Consider the following 21,448-nt stretch of genomic DNA (forward strand, 5'->3'; position numbering starts at 1 on the left):
GTCACAACTTTTGTGAATGTTTGGTTGAATGCTACAACTACTCCATTTAATTCTTCTAGGTCTAGAGTCTTAGTATATTTTAATTCGATAGCCTAAGTCTTCAATATCAGTAGATTTCCACAATCCCTTAGCATGTCTACATGAGCTTCTAGATTTGATTGTGTGAGCTTTTTTGCATCAACGTTTCAGATCACACTCTATGATCCATCATCAAGATGAAAGCAAAGAGCACAAGGAGAAAATGGATAATGTTGTAGACCCAAACACAATAAAAAGATGGATCACAAAGTGTGATCTGATAATTTGATAACCTAAGTCTTCAATATCACTAGATTTCCACAATCCATTAGTATGTCTATATGAGCTTCTGGATTTGATTGTGTGATCTTTTTTGCATCAACGGTTTGGATCACACTTTGTGATCCATCATCAGGATGAAAGCAAAGAGAACAAGGATAAAATGGATAATGTTGTAGACCCAGACACAATAAAAAGATGGATCACAAAGAGTGATCCAAAATCTCTCTCTATCCACCTCTTTTTATTATGTTTAGGTCTTCAACATTATCCATTTTCTCCTTGTGCTCTTTTCTTTTATCCTGATGATGGATCACAAAGTGTGATCCAAAACTTTGATGCAAAAAATCTCACATAATCAAATCCAAAATCTCATATAGACAGCCTAAGTCTTCTCAAGTTTCCCCAATTTCTTCTAAGATCTTTGAACTTAGGTAGCTCTACTTGCATATTTCTTATCTATTGTTTGATAATCATCATTTTATTAATTCTCTCTTTGGTGCATTCTATATGTAGGTTATCCTTGAATTGTTCTATGATGACTTGGATTCCTTTTTAGCTAAGACTCCTAGAATGTGTAAGAGAGTGAGGGCACAAAATCTTCTACCCTTTGTAACAATATGTTTGAAACCTCATAAATTTCAGTGATTCTTTACTTCACCTTCTCGTGTTTTGTGATTACCATTTTAATGGATTTCAATCATTCCTTGGGTGTCCTCATATTTGATTCATCAAGAACTACTTTCTTGAGTAGTTGGCATATACTATTGTTCTGGATTATACCTAGTATAAGAATGTAAGCTTGCCACATTTGGATGTTCTCCTCTATACCTTACCCTTCACCTTCTCCAATCAACATATTGTGTAATATATTTAATTGATCAGTGATTTAATGATAAAACTAAGATATTTTCTTATGGTTTCTTCACCCACTGTTTCTATATCCTTCATCCACTCTAAATTAGTTTGGACAAAACTATCCTTACCATGAAACCTAGTTGACAGGTTCTTGAATGCAACTTGTAGGTCCGTGGAAGGTGAAAATGAGTCCAATGGTCTAAAAATGATTGATTTATTTACTCAACTCCTCTATTTGTGCTATGTATTCCTTATTTGAAGTTTCATCTTTTTTCATCCCCTACAATATGGTGGTCATTGCTTGTTGCAACAAATGTTTTTCGCCTTCTTTAGTTTTAACTCCTAGATAAACTTCTTGTATCTATTAATCTTACACTTGCATTTCATCTTCAATTTCTTCAACAAGGGGTACAACTATTTGTGCTCTCTAGTGACCATGAGAATCGGTCATTACCATAGAGATCTTTTTCTTCTTTTACTTTGGCTCAAGAGTCTTGAATGTTTGCTTGAAAACAACAAAGTCCTCTTGTCAAATTTAATTGTCTCATTTTCCTTCTTTCAATAGTTTAAGTCAACCAAACTAGCATGGTGAAAGGAAGTTAAGGTAGTAGAACAACTTCACTAATCTTGAGAGGAGGGTAATGAAAAAAAAAATTAAATTTTACAATAGTTATAGAAACTTACGAGAAATAAACATAAATAACATGCATACAAAAAAAAATGATTTACATAGGTAAAACCATGTCAGGAGAAAAACCCCACACTCTAAAATTCGCTCAATATATTATTTAGAAATCAACAACATATTTCAATATACTTGCAGAGTAATCTTCTTATAGGAGTATCATCAACGAAGATCTAGAGGCAACTCAACAACTATTAGACTCTCAAAATATATCACAATACATAGCCATAGTAGAATTCCCTCATATAATAAGGTTTCCTTCTAGGCCAAGAAAAGGACAAAAAATATCCACCATTAGATCTATGACCTAATGATAAATGGTCAAGATTTATAATAACAAGTTATAAGCCCCCTTGCAACCCCCCACACTCATTTATGACCATAAAATTTTATTATTGTATGGTTGAGACACCATTTTCCTAACAAAACTCCCACTTGTCAAACACTTTTCAAGAGAAATGGGAGGAGTACCAATATCATGTTTAATTTTTAGGGGTTGAGAGATCCATAGACTTTTAACACCATCTAAACTTTTCTCTACTCACAACCTTAGTTAAAGAATGCAACATTCATCAAAATCTCTACCTTAACCAACTTCACCCTGCCATCCTCAATCATATCTCTAACAATGATATTGAACATCAATGTGCATGGTCCTAACATGAAATGTCAAGTTATTAGCTAGGCAGGTCACTATCTATCTATCACAATAAACTATTATTGTACCTTGTTTTATTTCAATATCTGAGTGTAGTCTCATAAGCCAAATATCTTCTTTACAAGCATGCGTAGCTATCATATACTTTGATTCAATAGTGGACAAAGAAATCCATAACTTGTCACTTACTCATCCAATTGATTACACCACCAAATAATGTAAACACATAAGCACGGATGGATCTTCTTCTGTCAACATCATCTGACCAATCTAAATCCACATAACCATGGATATCAAGGGAAATGTCATCTCCTATCAAATTAGAATGATAAAAAAAGACTACTTTGAGGTAACCTTCAAATATCTAAACACTCTTTTAACTACATCTCAATGAACTCAACCAGAATTACATATATATCTGGAAAGAACTCTCAATGATTGTGTAATGTATAGACAAGTGCAAACCATAGCATGCATAAAACTTACAACTACACTCTAGTAAGACACTCTTCTCATGTCTTCCATGTGTGATGGGGATGTAGGACAATTTTAAATAGATAACTTCATTCTAACTATAAAGGGAACACATAACAGTCTACAATTTTGCATGTTAAACCTTTGTAAAACTGAATTCACATACTTACTATGGCCTAGCAATAGCTTTCTATTCACTCCATCTCTTCTAATTTATAATAAATATAGTGATCTTATTTAGAAAAATCAAATTCCAAAATTACATGTATCGAATTTATGGTACCACATCCTAGGAATCCATTTGACGCCATAGAAAGAATTCTTTAATTTACAAACCAAATTACTTTTACCTTTTACCACATTGTGCTTTGACTGTGTCATATAAATATACTCCTCCAAATTGCCATGAAGGAAATGTTGGCAAATGTTGTCATTGATGTCAACCTTGATGTCAACTAGGTCAAATTGGAGGTTGCAGATGAAGTGGAATGAGATACAAAGATAATTGATGTCAACAATTGTAGTACTAGTGAAGATGCATGAGGATAAGTGCCCCAGAGGAAGATGAAGATGCAAGAATGATGAATATCCCAGAGTAAAGATCAGATTGCTTGAGTTGGTGTTGTATCAAACTAGAAAAGTGAGAAAATTTGATTGTATATGTATAGGTTGTACATGCATGGTGTCAACAAAGGCAATTTGTCAAAGGCCATAGAAAAGACTGAGATGACATTTGGAAGTTTACTTGGTCTTTTTTTTGGAAAAAAAAGATGTAGGTTATAGTATGATGCAGGCATTGGTCAAACTTGTCTGACTCAGAAAAAGTGTAGTCGCAGTTGTGTACAATATGTTGTGTTAGTTGCACTGAGTGACAAAGATAGCATAACACTTTGTGTTATCATTATCGCTATCTCATGGTCAACTCTCTGTTGGCTAGTCTCCAGATTGTCACAGGGAATGTCAATAATAGCGTAGGCTAGTCACCCCACCATCCCGCAAAAAGAAAGACCTACAACAAAATTCCCTACAGGTTAATGCTAAACTATGACAAGGGATGCACATAACATGATAGGTTAGTTCCCTCGCTATCCTACAGCATGAATAATGGAAGACAGATGGTTATGCGTAACAATAAACAAAGGAAAACAAAGCACCATGCTTATGTGGAAAGAAATGGTCACATAGGGTAACATAAATACACAGGAAGAGGCAACCCCTTCTATCCTGCGTCAAAGAAAGGTGAGACAAAATACTTTGCAGGGTTAAAAGAATGAAAGGAGATTGAGGCCCCTGCTATCCCGCAGTGTTGAAGACCAAAGTTAAATGGTCCCACAATGTAACAAGAGAAAGAGAAGAATGAAGCTCCTTGGTAGCCCACGACCAAGAATCTTAAAAGGAGATGGTCTCATAGGGTAAGAAAATCAAAGAAGAAAAGGTTATCCTACGACGTAGAAGACTGAAGACTAAAGGCAATGCGGGGTAACAACCACAGTGTTGATACCGATACCCAGCCATCCCGCAATAAGTAGATGGATGGAAAGAGGAATTGGCAGAGAAAGTTAAGAGGAAGAAGCATGAGGCATCCCACCATCCCACAGGTATACGATAGGGTTTCAGGTCATTGTGACTATTAAACCTCTTGGTGATAAAACATTTCTTGTGGGTTTTGACTATTTGAGATGATTTTGTTGACACGTTGGTAGCCTGATAGACACAGTGATCCACATGATAGTTGATCAATATTGACTGGGCGAATTGGATGATGGTTTTGATGACATGCAACATCCAAGTTTGTAGAGCGGTGAATTTGATATGCAGAAGTTAGTGATGATGCTCTTAAATGAGGTAGTTGTTTATCTGATCAGATCAAGTCAAGAGAGGATGAAGAAAGCATTAATGATGACCAAGTTACAGACCATTTTGTGGCTCGAGGAAGGATATCAGATCTCATCAAGTAGATGAAGATTGCTAAACTCGGTAATCGGTACACAGAGAATGATCTGAAGATAGAAAGGATGCATTTAATACAGGTGGCCAAGCTAAGAACATTTTCAAGACAGAGAATAAAATCTTCTACGGTGAAAATCTCCAAGATGACAAAATTGAATAAAATATTTGAATTCATTCTTGGAGGGAAATTTATTGGTGTACAGAGCTTATATAATCGAGGAGTTGATGATATTTTGATAGGGGTAGTTGAGTTGAGTTAGCTAAGACCGTGAGGTCTACTGAATCAAATGAGAGAAAAGTGCATTCGGATAAGGAGTTGTAGTAGTGATGAGAAGATAGAATTGAAGTAGAGAAAGAGAGTCTATTTAGCAGAGATTGAGCTTTAAGTAGAAATAGAGCAATCAACGAAGTGAAGAAAAAATAGAGAGTAGCAAAGGGGAGAAGATAATCAAGTAGAGGTCAAAGAAAAATCACAGGAAGAAGTTTGAAGAAAGAGGACATACATCAAAAAGGTAGAATCAATAAGTGTAAACTGTCAGGGTTGAAAAACACATTTGTAACAAGGATCTTCATTGTATTGTAAAACATTAAGTCATTGCAATTCTCTGAGTGGGTGCTCAGAGCAGGGATTGGTGCTCCTTTGAGTAGCTTCTCATAAAATTAGGGATTGGTGCTCCTTTGGGTTGATGTCCATAAACTCCAAGGGTTGGTTCCCATAAAAGTTGTAGTCAGATTTTCATTGTGAGGCTGGATTGGATTAGTAGATTCCAATAGCTATTCTCACCAAGGTTTTTCCCACTTTGGGTTTTCCTCGTATATCATTGTGTTATGTGATCTGCTCTTGTGTGTGTGTGCTTTTAATTTATCTGCATCTTTAGCTTTTGCAGACTTTAGTTGAAAAAGATTTTTAAGATACGTTGATTCACCCCCCCTCTTAGTGCCATATTGTGTTTTTCAGGAAAGTAGTTTTCACATCCATTTGCTCAACCTTTAAATCATAAGCAACAATAATAGAAAGAAAAATTCTACTGGATGTCATTTTTGCAACAGGAGAAAATGTCTCACCATAATTAACACCCTCAACTTCAAAGTAACCTTTTCCAACCAACCTTGCTTTATACTTCTCAATACCTCCAACTACACCAATCTTTTTCTTGAACACCCATTTACAACCAACAAGTTTTCATCCTTTACAAAATGGTACAATATCCTATCTAATCATTATGTTTGAAAGTTGTCATTTCTTCATCCATAGCAATTTTTTAGGATTCTACATCACTCATACCTAATTCCTCTTCTACAAATCTAGGTTCATCCATATTAGTATTCAAATAAAAAATAGATCTCCAATCATCAAGTGAGTATCTTTTAGGTGGTTATCTATGTATTGTAGACCTTTGAAGAAGATTATTTGGAGGTTCTTCCTACACTTTTGAAGATTTGGAGCTAGATGAGCTCTCCTCAACTTATTTTATATATAGGGTCTTGATTCAACTTTTTTATGTGTAGAAATAAATTGAATCACATCTTCCTCTTTATTTTATTCTAGCAATAATGTAACAGGAGGCTTAGTTTCTCTAAAAATAGTGCTTATACTATGTATTATCTTATATACAATAGGATCTTAAAGCTTGTATCCTTTCACACCATAACTGTATCTGATAAAGATACATTTCACAACCTTGTTCTCCAACTTTGTTTGTTTCTCCTTTGGCACATGTGCATATGCCTCACAACCAAAAACTCTAAGATGTCTCAATGTGTTCTTATGAAACCACCATGCCTCTATAGGTGTTTTATCAACAAAAATTGATGTAGGAGACCTATTAGTTAGGTAGAAAGCAATGACGATAGCTTCAACCCCAAAACATTATTCTAGACTAGCACCACTCAACATACTCCTAGCCTTCTCCATCACTGTCATGTTCATTATTTCTGCAACTCCATTTTGTTCTGGAGAATACAAATTTGTCTTATGTCTATAAATGTCATTGTCTTTACAAAATCTATCAAAATCATTAGAGAAAAAATCATCATCATTATTAGTCCTCAAATATTTTTACTTTATTTCTAGTTTGCAACTCAACCATTGCTTTAAATTCTTTAAATTGACTAAAAAATTGAAAATTACTCTTTAGAAAATATACCCATGTCCTTCTACCATAATCATCAATAAATGAAACATAATATGTAGATTTTCCAATGGAAGGAACATCTACAAGCTCAAACACATCAGAATGAATAAGATCCAAAACACCACAAGATTTATGAAAACTTGAGTAAAATTGAATGCAATTTTGTTTTCCATAAATGAAATGCTCACAGAAGTCAAAATCAAGATTACAATCATTCAAACCTTTAATAAGGTTTTTTAATTTTAAAGGTCCTTAGACCCTTTTCTCCAATGTAGCCAAGTCTCTAGTGCCATTGAATATGCTGAAATCTTAGACTAATGGTTAGTGCACAAATCATAAATAAAATGCCAAAGAAAGTGTAGACACCTGAAATTATCTCATTAATCACACACTAATTATTCATCCAAATTAATTAAGTAATTCTTTAATTATTTAATTAAGCTAATCATTTCTTCTCAATTGACTCATTCATCATCATTCAACATTTTTAATTATCAATTTCTAGTTCTTAATTAATTAATCAATTAACCCTATCTTAAATATTAATTAAATATTATTTATTTATTTAATTATGATTAATTCCCTTAATTAAATAATCTTTATTATTTAATTAATTATATTTCCAATATTTAAATAATTTCATTTAAATTAATTAACTTATTCTTTCAATTCCCCAAATGTGGATTTCAAATAAAATTAATTCCAAATCATCAAATTCACATTTCCCCAAATCTAAATTTCAATAAATTTCATGTGCATTTCAACATTCGAAAATCCAAATTCAAATACAAATTGAAAATGAAAATCCAATTCATCTCAAAATCCTACAACACATGTTGAAATCATAATTGATTGATCAAATCAATTAAAACAATTAGCTCATTAATCACCCCTTTTCACTCCAAATCATCTTTTCTGACTTATCAATCAATTAAGTCATCTCCCCAATCTATCCAGTCAACTAGCTAATCTATCCAGTTCACTATTCAATCTATTCAGTAGACTATTCAATCAATCTAGTTAACAAGTCAATCAATCTTAGTTAACAAATCAATCAACTCGGTTAACTGATCAATCTAAATCAGTTATCTATCAATCAGGACTTGAGTTCGAAATCCCAACCCATCTCTCATGAAAATCTATATAAACAACATCAATTTCTCAATTCAAGCTAGATCACACTCTTCATCTTATGTAGGAATCCCAATGCAATACCTAAGAGCCACATACACTAGCAATTTGGAGAAGAACAATGGAAGCACAAATTTGGAATAGGGAGTTTAAATTTGTTTAAATCTTTCGATTCTAGCATTTATTATATTGTCTTGTGTTTGATTTTAGCTAGATTAGTTAAGGATTTGTGATCGTCCTTACTTCCTAATTAGCTTAATCTATTTGATTTCAAGCATGAAAACCATATGCTGGAAATGTGGTATGAGCCTACAAGAGGAGAAAACAATTCAAACACACACATGAACCATTGGATTAGAGATTAGAAATCCAAACAAAGTAAGTTAAATGAATCTAAACTCTTTAAAATTGTTCCATGTTCCTCTATCTCCAAGGATCTTCAAGATTCAAGGTGGCTCTCAGCTTGGAAGAGCACTTGATTCTTTAAGATGACAACCTAAAGAATGAGATTTAAATGATTCTAAGATCTAAATGGAATGCAACCAAGATCCTAGTGATGATTTAGACATGAAACTAAATGATGATAGGATGCAAGATATTGATATGAAGCTTAAACTAGTATGAAAATGATACTAAGATGAAGCTAACATGATATGAGATTAACATGATATATCTAAGATTATAATGCTATCAAAATGATCTAAAATGCTATTCTATCAAAGAGAGATAATATGCTTAATGTTATGAGAGTATAAGTTTGATGCACAAAGACTTGGATTTTTAAAATGAAGAATGAGAGCTCTATTTATAGGGAAAACAGGGAAATGGATGGTCAAGATTGGATAATCTTAACAAGGGTCGGGATTGAAAGTTAATCAATCCATGTTTACAATTCTCACCAATGAAATGGTGACAATTATCAACAAAAGGTTGCTTGAGAGGAGATGAAAGAACATTATATGCTTGAGAAGACATGAAGATTACTTTAGGAGGTAAGGGTATGGTTAGGTTAGGGTTATCCAATGGATAAAGCTTTTACCCAAGGGATAAACTCTTGTGCAAGGGTTAAAGAGATAACCAGGGTTAAAGCCATGAATTCTTGATAAGACCCTTGGGTTAGATGGGAGTTGAGTTAGAGAGAAAGTCTCTAATCATGCAAGAAGGTTGAGTTAACCATTAATGGTTAGGAAGACTTTGAGAGTTAACTTGTTGAAGACATAAAGCCTTTAATGGTTTTCAAAGACTTTGGAGGCTTTGAGAAGTGACTTTCCTTTGCGTAGGAATGTGACAATAATTAGGAGATGAATTAGGCTAAATTGGAAGTGATTAGAAGAATCTAGAAGGGGTTTAGGAAAGTGGGAGATGTAGGAAAATGCAAGTGGATGGAGGAGGATTTTAATTAAAATAAAATTGCTTTATTTCAATTGTGGTTGCAACTTGCATTTGTAGGATTTTGCAAGTGGGGGGATTTAATTAAATGGGCTAGAAGGGGGATTTAATTAAATGTGAATTTAATTAAATGACTTAGATAGAAGAAGGGTATATTAATTAAATCTTAATTTGATTAATAGGTGATTAGAAGAATAGGGATATAAATTAATATGAAGAATTAAGAATAATTAAATGAATAAAATTCACTTAATTCATTGTGCAACTTTTAGGTGTCTACAAAAACAATGGTGAACCCGACGTGAACTGACTTTCTGATCTATTTTTCTCATGATTTGCAGGTCTTGTATGGAATAGGAAAATATGATGCACAATTGTGTTGACATAAATTCGCAATTGTGTTGACAGAAATTTGCAATTGTTCATTTTGATGCGCAATTTCCATTACATTAGTTCACAATTGTAGTTATCTAATTCATTTCTGATTTTCTGATATTTGCGCTGCTAACCCAGAAAAAATAATTAATTATGAAAAAATAATTTTCTAGGCATGAAATGTCTCTAACCTCATGGCAGAAAGGGTGACGTTCAAAATTTCAGGTACCAGAAGAAGGAAAGAGAATAGAAGACAACAAAAATCCTATCAAAGACTTGTGAAGGCACAAAGAAAGATCCAAGAAATTGAAGAGGAAGAAGCCATAGCCCAATATCACAGCACTATACATCGATTCCTTGCTAAATTTGACTTCCTTGATGACATTGAAGTGATGGCTCGAGTCATTTGGAGTGAACTGATCGCAAACTAATTTTTACCTTATATCTTCTATCTTTTTCATTGTGTTGAACTAATTTGTAATTGTTCAGATTTCTGTTCACACTTGTGCAGACAGAAATTCATAATTTTATCCTCAAAAATTCACAATTGCCTATACACTAATTTGCAATTGCCCTTATATCAGTTTGCAATTGCTGAGTAGGTAATTTGCAATTGCCAAGGAAAAATCAAAATATTTATGTCTTGCTTTCTCTATCTTTTCTATCAGTAATCAACTTTGTTTTTGCAAACAAAGAGGTCAAATTTGTAATCGAGAGGAAAAATTAGGCTAGAAATCCCACCATGTGCTAACCTTTCTCATGTTTTCTTGCAGGAAGCTGGACTTAGACTAGCCAAATCTTTCCTTTTTGGTGCTTTTAAAAAGAACAAACAAATAGAGTGTTTTTATTTCCTCACCATTGCTATAAAGGATAAAATGAGCACCATGTTTTTAAGGCACAAAGAAAGATCCAAGAAATTGAAGAGGAAGAAGCCATAGCCCAATATCACAACACTATACATCGATTCCTTGCTAAATTTGACTTCCTTGATGACATTGAAGTGATGGCTCGAGTCATTTGGAGTGAACTGATCGCAAACTAATTTTTACCTTATATCTTCTATCTTTTTCATTGTGTTGAACTAATTTGTAATTGTTTAGATTTCTGTTCACACTTGTGCAGACAGAAATTCACAATTTTATCCTCAAAAATTCACAATTGCCTATACACTAATTTGCAATTGCCCTTATATCAGTTTGCAATTGCTGAGTAGGTAATTTGCAATTGCCAAGGAAAAATCAAAATATTTATGTCTTGCTTTCTCTATCTTTTCTGTCAGTAATCAACTTTGTTTTTGCAAACAAAGAGGTCAAATTTGTAATCGAGAGGAAAAATTAGGCTAGAAATCCCACCATGTGCTAACCTTTCTCATGTTTTCTTGCAGGAAGCTGGACTTAGACTAGCCAAATCTTTCCTTTTTGGTGCTTTTAAAAAGAACAAACAAATAGAGTGTTTTTATTTCCTCACCATTGCTATAAAGGATAAAATGAACACCATGTTTTTATGGAGCAACATCTCCATCTAGACTAGAAAATTTTGCAATGAAGGTTTAAAAAGAACTTTGTTTTCCATGTTTTCAAGATGGTAGGAATATTCTCTCCCCTTAATTACGTGACCAAAAAGCCTAACCCACCTTTTTCATGCTTTCTATCAATTTTGTATTAGGATAAAACTCTTAGAAGCCCTGCCTCCCGAGTAGCCCATAAGGCTAAGTGAGAGGGAACGACCTAAGTGGAAACAACTAAATCCAAATAATTCGATCCACTATAAAATAAATGTGTTTGCAATAAAAATTGTAAGCAACATGTGATACATATTGTTATAACGGTGTTATGCCTCCCTTAGTGCCTATATGGTACAATAAAACCTGAAAAGTGTAACCTCTTCAGATTGGGAGACCTCCTTAATGGAGCGTAACACATTGTTGACTATGACCACCTAATTGGAATCCTGACTAATATATTTAGGATCCAAAGGCCAAACCAAGTCAGTAACCAAATATTGTGGTATCATAGTACAAGGGTGGGGAAGAATCTGCCCCCAAGTACTCACCATATGTCTCCTAGGATAACAAGCCAATAGAGGAGCAATCTATGATATCATTTGTGACCTTTTGACCTTAGGAGAGTCTACTTGATGTGCTATTGAATAACCAAAAATTTATCTAAAACAAAATGGGGTCTTGAAAAAGATTCCAACATTCATGGGAATTTGAAAAAGCTCCTTAAATAGCATTATCTCTATGTCATTTTGTTTTGTGATGTGTCTGTTGTGTCTTTTGCTACATTTCACCAAGTTCAAACATTTCAGAAAATACCAAAAACAAAGAGGAATATCAACCAATTTTTGTCTCAACAACATCAACGATAATCTCAAAGAAAACTTCAAGTGTCAACGTCAACATCAAAGTCAAAATCAAAACATTGCAACATTCAAGAAATTGAGAAAATTATACTTTCAATGATCTTAGGTCCTAGGCATTTAGTCCATACGTGGTCTCTTTAGTGCCTTCATATTACACAAAGTCCTTGCATAACTCCTCACTTCACATAGAAATAGCTTTAGTCATTGGTCAAAGTCTATGTCCATTCAATCATTGCATTATATAAATTTGTCTTAGGATTCAACTTAGTCTTACATATCATAATAGAGTTCATTAAATTCCACATCTATCATCTTAGTTTCAAAATCAACCCTTGCATAGTCTGCATTTTGGTTCATCACTCAATAGAAGTCTTAAGAACAAATCCTTTGCATGGGTCTAAAAGGAGATGGTGATTTTCCATTCGAACAACCCAATCTTGGACTAGACAATGATCAATTAGAGATAAATGATGGTCTGGATAACCTTGCTTGGGAAGTAAGAATTGATCTTCCCCAATATGAATAAGTTGAAGTTGTCATAGATAATGAAATTCGGAAATCTGTCTGCCTTGATGCAAAACTAGAAAAACAAATCAAGGAACAAAGAGAACAAGAAGAATTTCGACGATTTGTTGAAAAACTTATGGCAGATAGTCCAATCCCTTGTCAGAAACCTTAGTAGAGTGTCTTCATAGATTGCATACATACATAGTCAGTCATTTGCATAAGTCTTGCATCTACCATTTGCATTTTAGACTGTCCTAGTGAGTCATAGAGAGTCAAGATCACTTTGGAGATACATTGATGCCATTAACAAGATCACAAAAAACTAAGATGGATCCAAACAATGACCCTTTGGTCAATCCCACTTGGAATATGGGTTTATCTACAAATCAACAATCACAAGGTAGAAGACCTGTAATGTTACCAACAAATAGAAAAAATATGTCTTCCATAGATGAAATTCAATATAATCTAACACAAGAGGAATTGGAGGTAGCCCAACAAGATCCAACGCTTCTCATGGTTTCAAATGCACTCATCCATAATGATAGAGATCAATATCTCACACTCTTAGTTCAAAACGGGGCCAAGTTGCCTCTAGATGTTGACATGATGACAATCTTGCCACCATGGGTAACAATGACCCAAAATGTAACTCAAGCACTTAATGTGACCCAAACTCAAGCTGCAACAACTTCAGCTCAATCAATAGTGGCATCTTCAATCACTAGTCTCACATCTCAAACCACACCGAGTGTAACAATGTCAAGCATGTTGAATACTTCAACCCAAGCTACAACAACCATGGCTCAAAACACTATTTATGCAAGTACATCTCAACCTACAACATCAATTGCCATTGGATCCACATACAGTAGTCAGAATGTGAACCAAGGATCAGTAGGAATGAATAGCTCAAGCCAGCTAAATGTCAACACACAATTTGCATATTTCACACCACCTAGTGGAATCCAAGGCACACAATTATATCGCCAGTGAACATTCCAATAAGCTACAAGATACTCAAACACTATTCCTTTTGTGGGAAATGCTTATAGGGTCACCACAACCTTGACCCAAACATAGATCTTGGCTCAACAAGTAGAGGATCTCCAGAAGTAGATGACCAACATGCAAAGAGTTAATGACAAGAAGAGCTATACTATGGAGGATCTTCGTCCTTATCCTTTTGAAAGGACTTTGTGCATGCCACCTTTCTCGCCACATTTTGAGACTCCAAGATTTGATAAATATAGAGGAAAAGGTGATCCCCAGGATCATGTTAAAAAATTCTTCACAACATGTATAGAAGTGGCCCATGAAGACACATACTTGATGTGCCTATTCCCCAAAATCCTTGGAGGGAAAACACTAGAATGGTTTTCACATCTACCACCAAAGATTGCTTCATGGGGAGAGTTAGTTGAGCTATTCATCACAAATTATTTGTTCAAAATAGACAATCTAGTTACTCTAATGGATCTATGTGCAACTAAACAAAAGGAAGGTGAAGCATTTTCCACATTCTTAAAAAGATGGAGAGCTCTATACCACAGATGTCTAAGTCACATTCCTGAAGTTGAGCAAGTAGACATTTTTACTGAGAACCTTGTTCCCCAAATCAAATATCCATTGCAAATGCAATGTATAGCCACTTTCAAAGGAATCATAGAAAAGGGCATAAAGTGTGAGTCAAGCTTGATAGAACAAGGAATACTAAAGCATCACAAGGATAATGGACCAGCCATGGCTACAAATAATGAAAAGACAAAGTTTTGGTCTAAGAGCAAGAATGTTACAAATGATGGAGTGGTGGATGCCCGTGTTGTTAATAGAGCTCAACCATTGGTATCACTTCAAGGACCATTTGATTCCTTCATAGGAATCAAACTCAAAACAACAATGCAAATTCCAATATGGCTCAGTCAAGCAATCCAAGACCCCCGAGGATCAATGCACCAAAAAGGAATTTCACACCATTGGGGGAACCAATTGAATTTGTTCTCAAGAAATTGATACAAAGTAATGCCATAACTTTTCTAGAAGCTCGACCTTATGAACCTGGTCCATTCAAGGCTACTTGGTGGAACAAAAATGATTTCTGTGAATACCACCATTCCAAAGGACACAAAACAACAAGTTGTTACAAGCTCAAGAACCTGATACAAGACCTTATTGATCAAGGGGATGTTAATGTGGATGCCAATAAAGGATCAACTAATACAAACCACACTCTATTCAAAGATCCTTTTGTTAAAAATGACAAAGGGAAAGCTTCTAGTTCAAATGCACAAAATAACAATGCAAACTATACCAGTGTTGCATATGATTATACAATCAATGCAATCAGTGCAAGAGATAATATAGTGGCCATAATTATAGTGAATCCAAGGAGTAGAGATTGTGTTGTGATCATCCAAAGATCCAAGGTCACATTATAAGGGGTACCATCAAATCCCCCTCCACCGACAAGCAATTACAATATGGTTGACCAACTAAAAAAGACTACAAACCAAATTTCATTGTTTGAGTTGCTTCGCATCTCACCAGCTCATAAGGTGGTCCTAGAAAAAGCATTACAAGAATTTGTTGTTGCTAGAGATATAGATGAGAATACACTTCAATCCATGGTTGGAAACTTGGCAGCTTCCAAGGTAGCATTCACTGAATAGGATATACCTATAGACAGGCCTATGCACAATGATCCTCTACACTTAGAAGCTCTTATTCATAGAAAGAAAGTTCGAAGAGTGTTCATAGATGGTAGAATTGGGCTCAACATATACCCCTTGCATCTAATAAAAGCTCTAGGTTACTCTGAACATCATATTGATCCTACCAAGAGAATCAATATCAAACCTCGCGATGATGAGAAACGCCCCTCCAAGGGCATAGTAACCTTGCCAGTGCAAATAGAACCAGTTACCATAGATATCACTTTCCAAGTCCTAGACAAATAATTGGGGTACAACATTCTACTAGGATGCCCATGGATACATGCCATGTAGGTCGTGCCATAAAATTTTCACCAATGTGTAAAGTTCCCTTACAATGGCATTGAGATCACCATGCATGGTGATCCAAATCCTTTTCAACACTATAATTACTTAAGAGAGAGCACAGATAATCAAGTACCCATCAATCAGGAAGCTCCACTCCACATGCAAATGGAATCCCTAAAGATTGCAGAAACATTAGCATCATCATCCCACACACCTACAACACCTCCTCTTCAAATCAAAGATGAAGGGTGTGGTGAGTACTTATGTTCAGGAATCTTGTAAGTAGGGCAACTATCTCCTAGGTTCTTTGGGAGAACATTACAAAATCTAACAAACACACATAAAGGGAAAGATATTGTTTGTTTCTCTGATTCTTGTTTATTTATAAAATGGGGAGAGCTCAATTAAGAATCTCTGGATGAAGATGTCAATGGATGGTTGTATAGAGAAGAAAATGACACTCCAAACATCAAACTCCCCTTAGAACAATATGGTAATGGTTTCAAGATGTTACAGTGACATGGTTATGATGGAACTACAGGTTTGGGGGCACATGCACAAGGCATCATAGAACCCATACTACCTTCAGAGAATCCTAAAAATTGGGGATTAGGGTACACTGGTTTGACAAGGAAAAGAAGGATAGCTAGGCCAGATACCCCAATTAGTCAAAGCTTATCAACAACAAGTGAAGATCATGACCCAAAATCACCAAGGCAAAACAATACATTACAAACAGTCTTTCAGCCTACATCCCATGTTAATACAGTGATGAAGATAGGAATTGCACCAACATTTGATACTTCCACACCTTCATCACCAAGTAGCACATCAACAAAAAAAAGGATAACATCAACAAGAGATGGTAATAAAATGTTGCCCCTATCTCTTATTCAAGCACTCAATGAAGCTTCTATCATAGAAGAAGAACCTTCCAACCAGGATACTCTCACATTCATCATTGATACAACTGACTACTCTCTGTCTCCAATTGAATAAATTGATGAATATGAATTAGATAGAGAAACATATATAGAGAGTATAACTTATTCCCATGATTATGAGTTTCTGTCTACACACAGTTGTAGCAATTTTTCAGCATTTAGAGCTTATGACAACCAACCAGTTGAGGATGATGGTATTGAATATAAAGACATACCAATCTGCTCACCATCATTCAAGTATGTTTTCGACAACAGAATCCACATGATCTCGACCTCATCTTCTCCTATTGAAGAACAATATCTTTGTCTCATGTATCCTCATTTAATATACTGGGGGCAAAAAGGGCAACCACAATTAGATTGGTTTGAAAATGATGAGGCTATAGCTGAATTCATGGGTGCTAGAGTTGGATTTGCCTCTGATAATCCACAAAATCTAAAAATTGAGGAAATCAACATTGGAGATGTTGAACATGTACACGTAGCTAAGTCCTTATATCCTATTGAAAAATATAGGTTTATCCAACTCTTCAAACAAAGACCAATGAACTATCTACACAAAATTCATACCGAACCAATAACAACATCCACCTTAAAATAAATTACATATAAGGGCTAGGTTAGTTTAAATTTCACTAAATTGCATATCTGCATTTTAAATTTCATAACATATAACTACATATCATTATTTCTTTTTCATCTAGTTGCATCAATAAAACAAGGCAATTGTCCAAGTCCTTCACATGTCTGCATTGAAAGGAGAAAAGGTGGTCTCATTTCCTAGATACTTGTTCATGAAGTCTTTAGGAGGTCCCTAGTCATGTATCCTCAACATCACCTTGTGATTAAGCTTTATCCATGGTTGTGTAGAGGTTTTACTATTGATTCTCGTTACCCAAAATCTATCAAATGCTATATCTCACACATTAATCAGATACTCTAAGTTATTATAGATACCTAGTTGGTCATGTGGCTAGTGAAAAATCTAAAATTCTACTTCAGCGCCACTGTAATTGTCATACCCAAGTAGGTATCATAACTTACAAGTCAAGGCAAGAAAATAAAAGAAAAAAGTGTTATGCCAAAAATCAATATCAAAATATCATGGTGAAGTGAGCAAAAATATATAACTAAAATATCATGCATACATGTGCAATAAAAGATTGACTAATGAAACATGTGAATAACTCCATCAAGGCTATGGATGCCTGCTGGCAATGGAGCAATACTTGAGAGATTACGGTGTATAACATCGTTGGAGCCTTAAAATCTTGCTAACAACGAGGCTCTATCCAGGTTGCTTTTGAAGGCATAATAACTCATGTAGCTAGCCACATAGGATGCCAAAGGTCTTTAATGGTTATAAGGGTAGGAATAAACTCAAGTGCACACACATGGGCAAAAGAAGATCAAAGCTTCAAGAATTGATGGAGAAGTTTTTTCGTGCCTCCATTCATAAATCTTGGTTACATAGTGTGTTAGGTTGGATGGTCTAAGGTCTTTTGAGAATGGATTGAACTCCTATCCCTGAAACATTTCGCACCTTTAATCCAGTTAGTGCATTTTAGAATGAAAGACACACACTCATCCTTGTTCAAATAAGAATGCATCTTCATCTCGCATACTACATTAGCATAGGTCATGCCTAAATTCATTGTCTCCATATGCATTGCCTAGATGATCATGTCCTAATAGGTTTACTTGCTAGGGGCATAACTAAAAAAATCCTAAAAATCAGAAAAAGTCCTAAAAAAATCCTTAAAATCAGCTGAAAAAATCTAAAAAATCAGAAAAAGTCCTGAAAAATACTAAAAATCAGATAATGTCCTGAAAAATCATACAAAATCATAAAAAAGATCCTGAACAAATACCAAAAACAAGCAGAAAAAAAAAACCTCAAACATAAAAAAAAAACCAACAAAAAACATTCAAATACGATCCTAAAAAAACCCTAAACATCAATAAACTCAAAAAACGAACTAAAAATTGAAAATCAATCAAAAAATTGTAATAAAATGTCTCATGAGAAACAAATACCCTAGCAGATATCCAACAAACACTTCACACGAAGTTAAACAAAAGATATAGCTATCTTATCAAAAATCTACAACCAAACTAATTAAGTCTTATCAATCGTCAAACTAACCTTATCAATGTGATCATTATCTTGTCTTAAACAGAAGAGGATACACTCAAAACTAGACAAATCAATCTTAAACGGGGTCCATAACTTTCTAAAACTAGACAATATCAACCATCACATCAAACAAATCAAAGCAAAGGCATAGTTAGTTTAGCTATTGAGTTTTGTCTAATTTGGGTTTTATCTTTTATCAATTGGCAAAGATCATGTTTCTATGCTACTCAAGGATTTCCAAAAGTCACTAGAGGAGCTATGATGAGCACAATCCTTTTCTTTGTTTGTTGTTTGTGGTGTGAATTGATGAAGTTCTAGGGCAATTGGTCTAGTGGATGTCTGTGATAGGAGCATTCAACCTATGAATGCCACACATACCTCGACCCCTAACGTAATTCCCAAAATAGAGGGTTCATTCCTTGTCTGCTAAGTGTTTGTTTCTTACAATGAGATATCTTTAAATCTTGGTTCGTTATATCTAGGTGTACTAAGCTTCATTGTTACATAATAAGGCTCAATGATGATAATGTATTGCACTATAAATAAAGGCAAAGAAGAGTACTCATCACTATCATTCCTATCATATCATATCAGTTCTTGACATCAAGTTAACACAGTTGATTCTTCATTTTAACGTATCTTTTCATCATCTTTCCAAATCTATCTTTCTTACTAACACTTCTTCCAATTCAAGAGGCATAATCCACAATGTATTCTGGCATAACCAAAGCATTCATATAGGTTGCATATAATTTTAAGTGCATTCGCTATTAGTTAATTTGCATTATCACTTAAGTACACTTTACTTAGATTCACTTGCATTATTACCTAGCTTAAATGCATCTTCACGTAGATTTAATTGCATTAGAGTCATTTAGATAAATATCATATCATATAAAATTCATTATCATATTAATCTATGTCAAATGCATTAGTTGAACAATCATATCATCACATTACATAAAATAAAATACACATAAAATCATAGAATGCATCACACATAAAACACATGTAGACACGTCATATAGAATCATAGATCATAGAAATAACACAAGGCATGTCAGACGCTGCCAAAATGAATATCATATATATCTCAAAAAAGTGTCAGAATACATCAAATCAAGTACAACACAAAGTGTCTCAACCGACACTGCCCATATCTCCAGGTGGATCCTGTCTGCTCGATCCTATCCCAGGATGTCCTAACGATGCCCTAGGTGGACCCATGACCCCATTTGTACTAGTATCATGACTAGTAGACTTGCTAGATCTCCTACTCAAGATATATCTCCTATAACTTGGATCTTGTTGTCCCTCTGGCATGACATCCTCATACTTGCGATGCCAGTATGCGCACTCCTGAGCTAGCTAAATTAGACTGCCATCGCTTGAACTTGTAGTAGGATCAAGGTATTGCTCCTCTGCATCCTAGATCAATCTAGATCTGTGCATGACCGCATCTCTTCCTGTAGATGATCTCTCTACCGCAATCTGATCCCTCTCTACCTCCGAGGCTCCATACTCTCTCTGAAAGTGTTCCCTATCATCCATCCACCACTATCTCAAATTGGCAACTAGATCCTCCAAGCTCCTAATATGAGCTCTCAAAACCTGCTCATCCTCACCCTCCTCATCTCCATCTCCACCTCCCTCTGCGGCTGGCACATCTCCAACTTGGGGCATCTCAATGTCCTCCCTGATGAGTCATAGTTTTATGGTTCTTTCATAGATAGTTTGCAATCTTTAGGGATTTTTTGTATTTATTGATGGACTTCATAAACATACTTTAATCAACCTTATATGCTTGTTTTGATAAGTCTTATTATCCATAGCAGAAACCTTTAATTTGACAGAACCATGAGCCTTATAAATGCAATTATAAGTATTTATTATTTTTATGTGTGACTAATGTATATGTTTAAAATAAATGGTCATGATGTGTGGATAGAATGTTTGCTCTAACCTTTGTGTGGCAGCTATATGGAATGATCTTTGTGAAGGAATGAGGTCCCATTCATAGCAAAAGGGTAACATGGATAAAGGATGGACAACAAAGAAGGAAGAGTTAAAAAATTTGTTGAAGATTTGTTTGCTATTGTCCCTGCTCAATAAGGAGTCTGTAGACTAAACCTAGTCCATTAGTAACGACTGTTAGTTGTCATGAGGGACGTTAGAGAGGATATAGGGAAAATCTACAAATGTTCAAAGAAGGACAAGAGTCCTGATTATCTTAGCTTTCCTAGATTTTAGAAGTTTTAAATAAAGATCCCACCTAGATAGTAGGAAGTGGAGTGTATGTTTTGGATTGTTGTTAAGGATGAATGTTATAAATCCTTTGTGCATTCCTATGTTAGTTCCTGATTTTGTCTTAAGTAATATTATGTTGTCGAGTTGATTTCTGAATAAGGAAGAATATATACTTTCCAAGTTAATATGGCCTTTATGATATGGTTGTGGGCTTAATCAGTTAATTTATGTTATAGTTCTTATTCTAGGAGACTCACCCAAGGGGGCCCACGTGGTGAGAATTTTGTATGGTTGTCTT

This window comes from Cryptomeria japonica, chromosome 8 (assembly GCF_030272615.1).
Source record: "Cryptomeria japonica chromosome 8, Sugi_1.0, whole genome shotgun sequence".
NCBI lineage: Eukaryota > Viridiplantae > Streptophyta > Pinopsida > Cupressales > Cupressaceae > Cryptomeria > Cryptomeria japonica.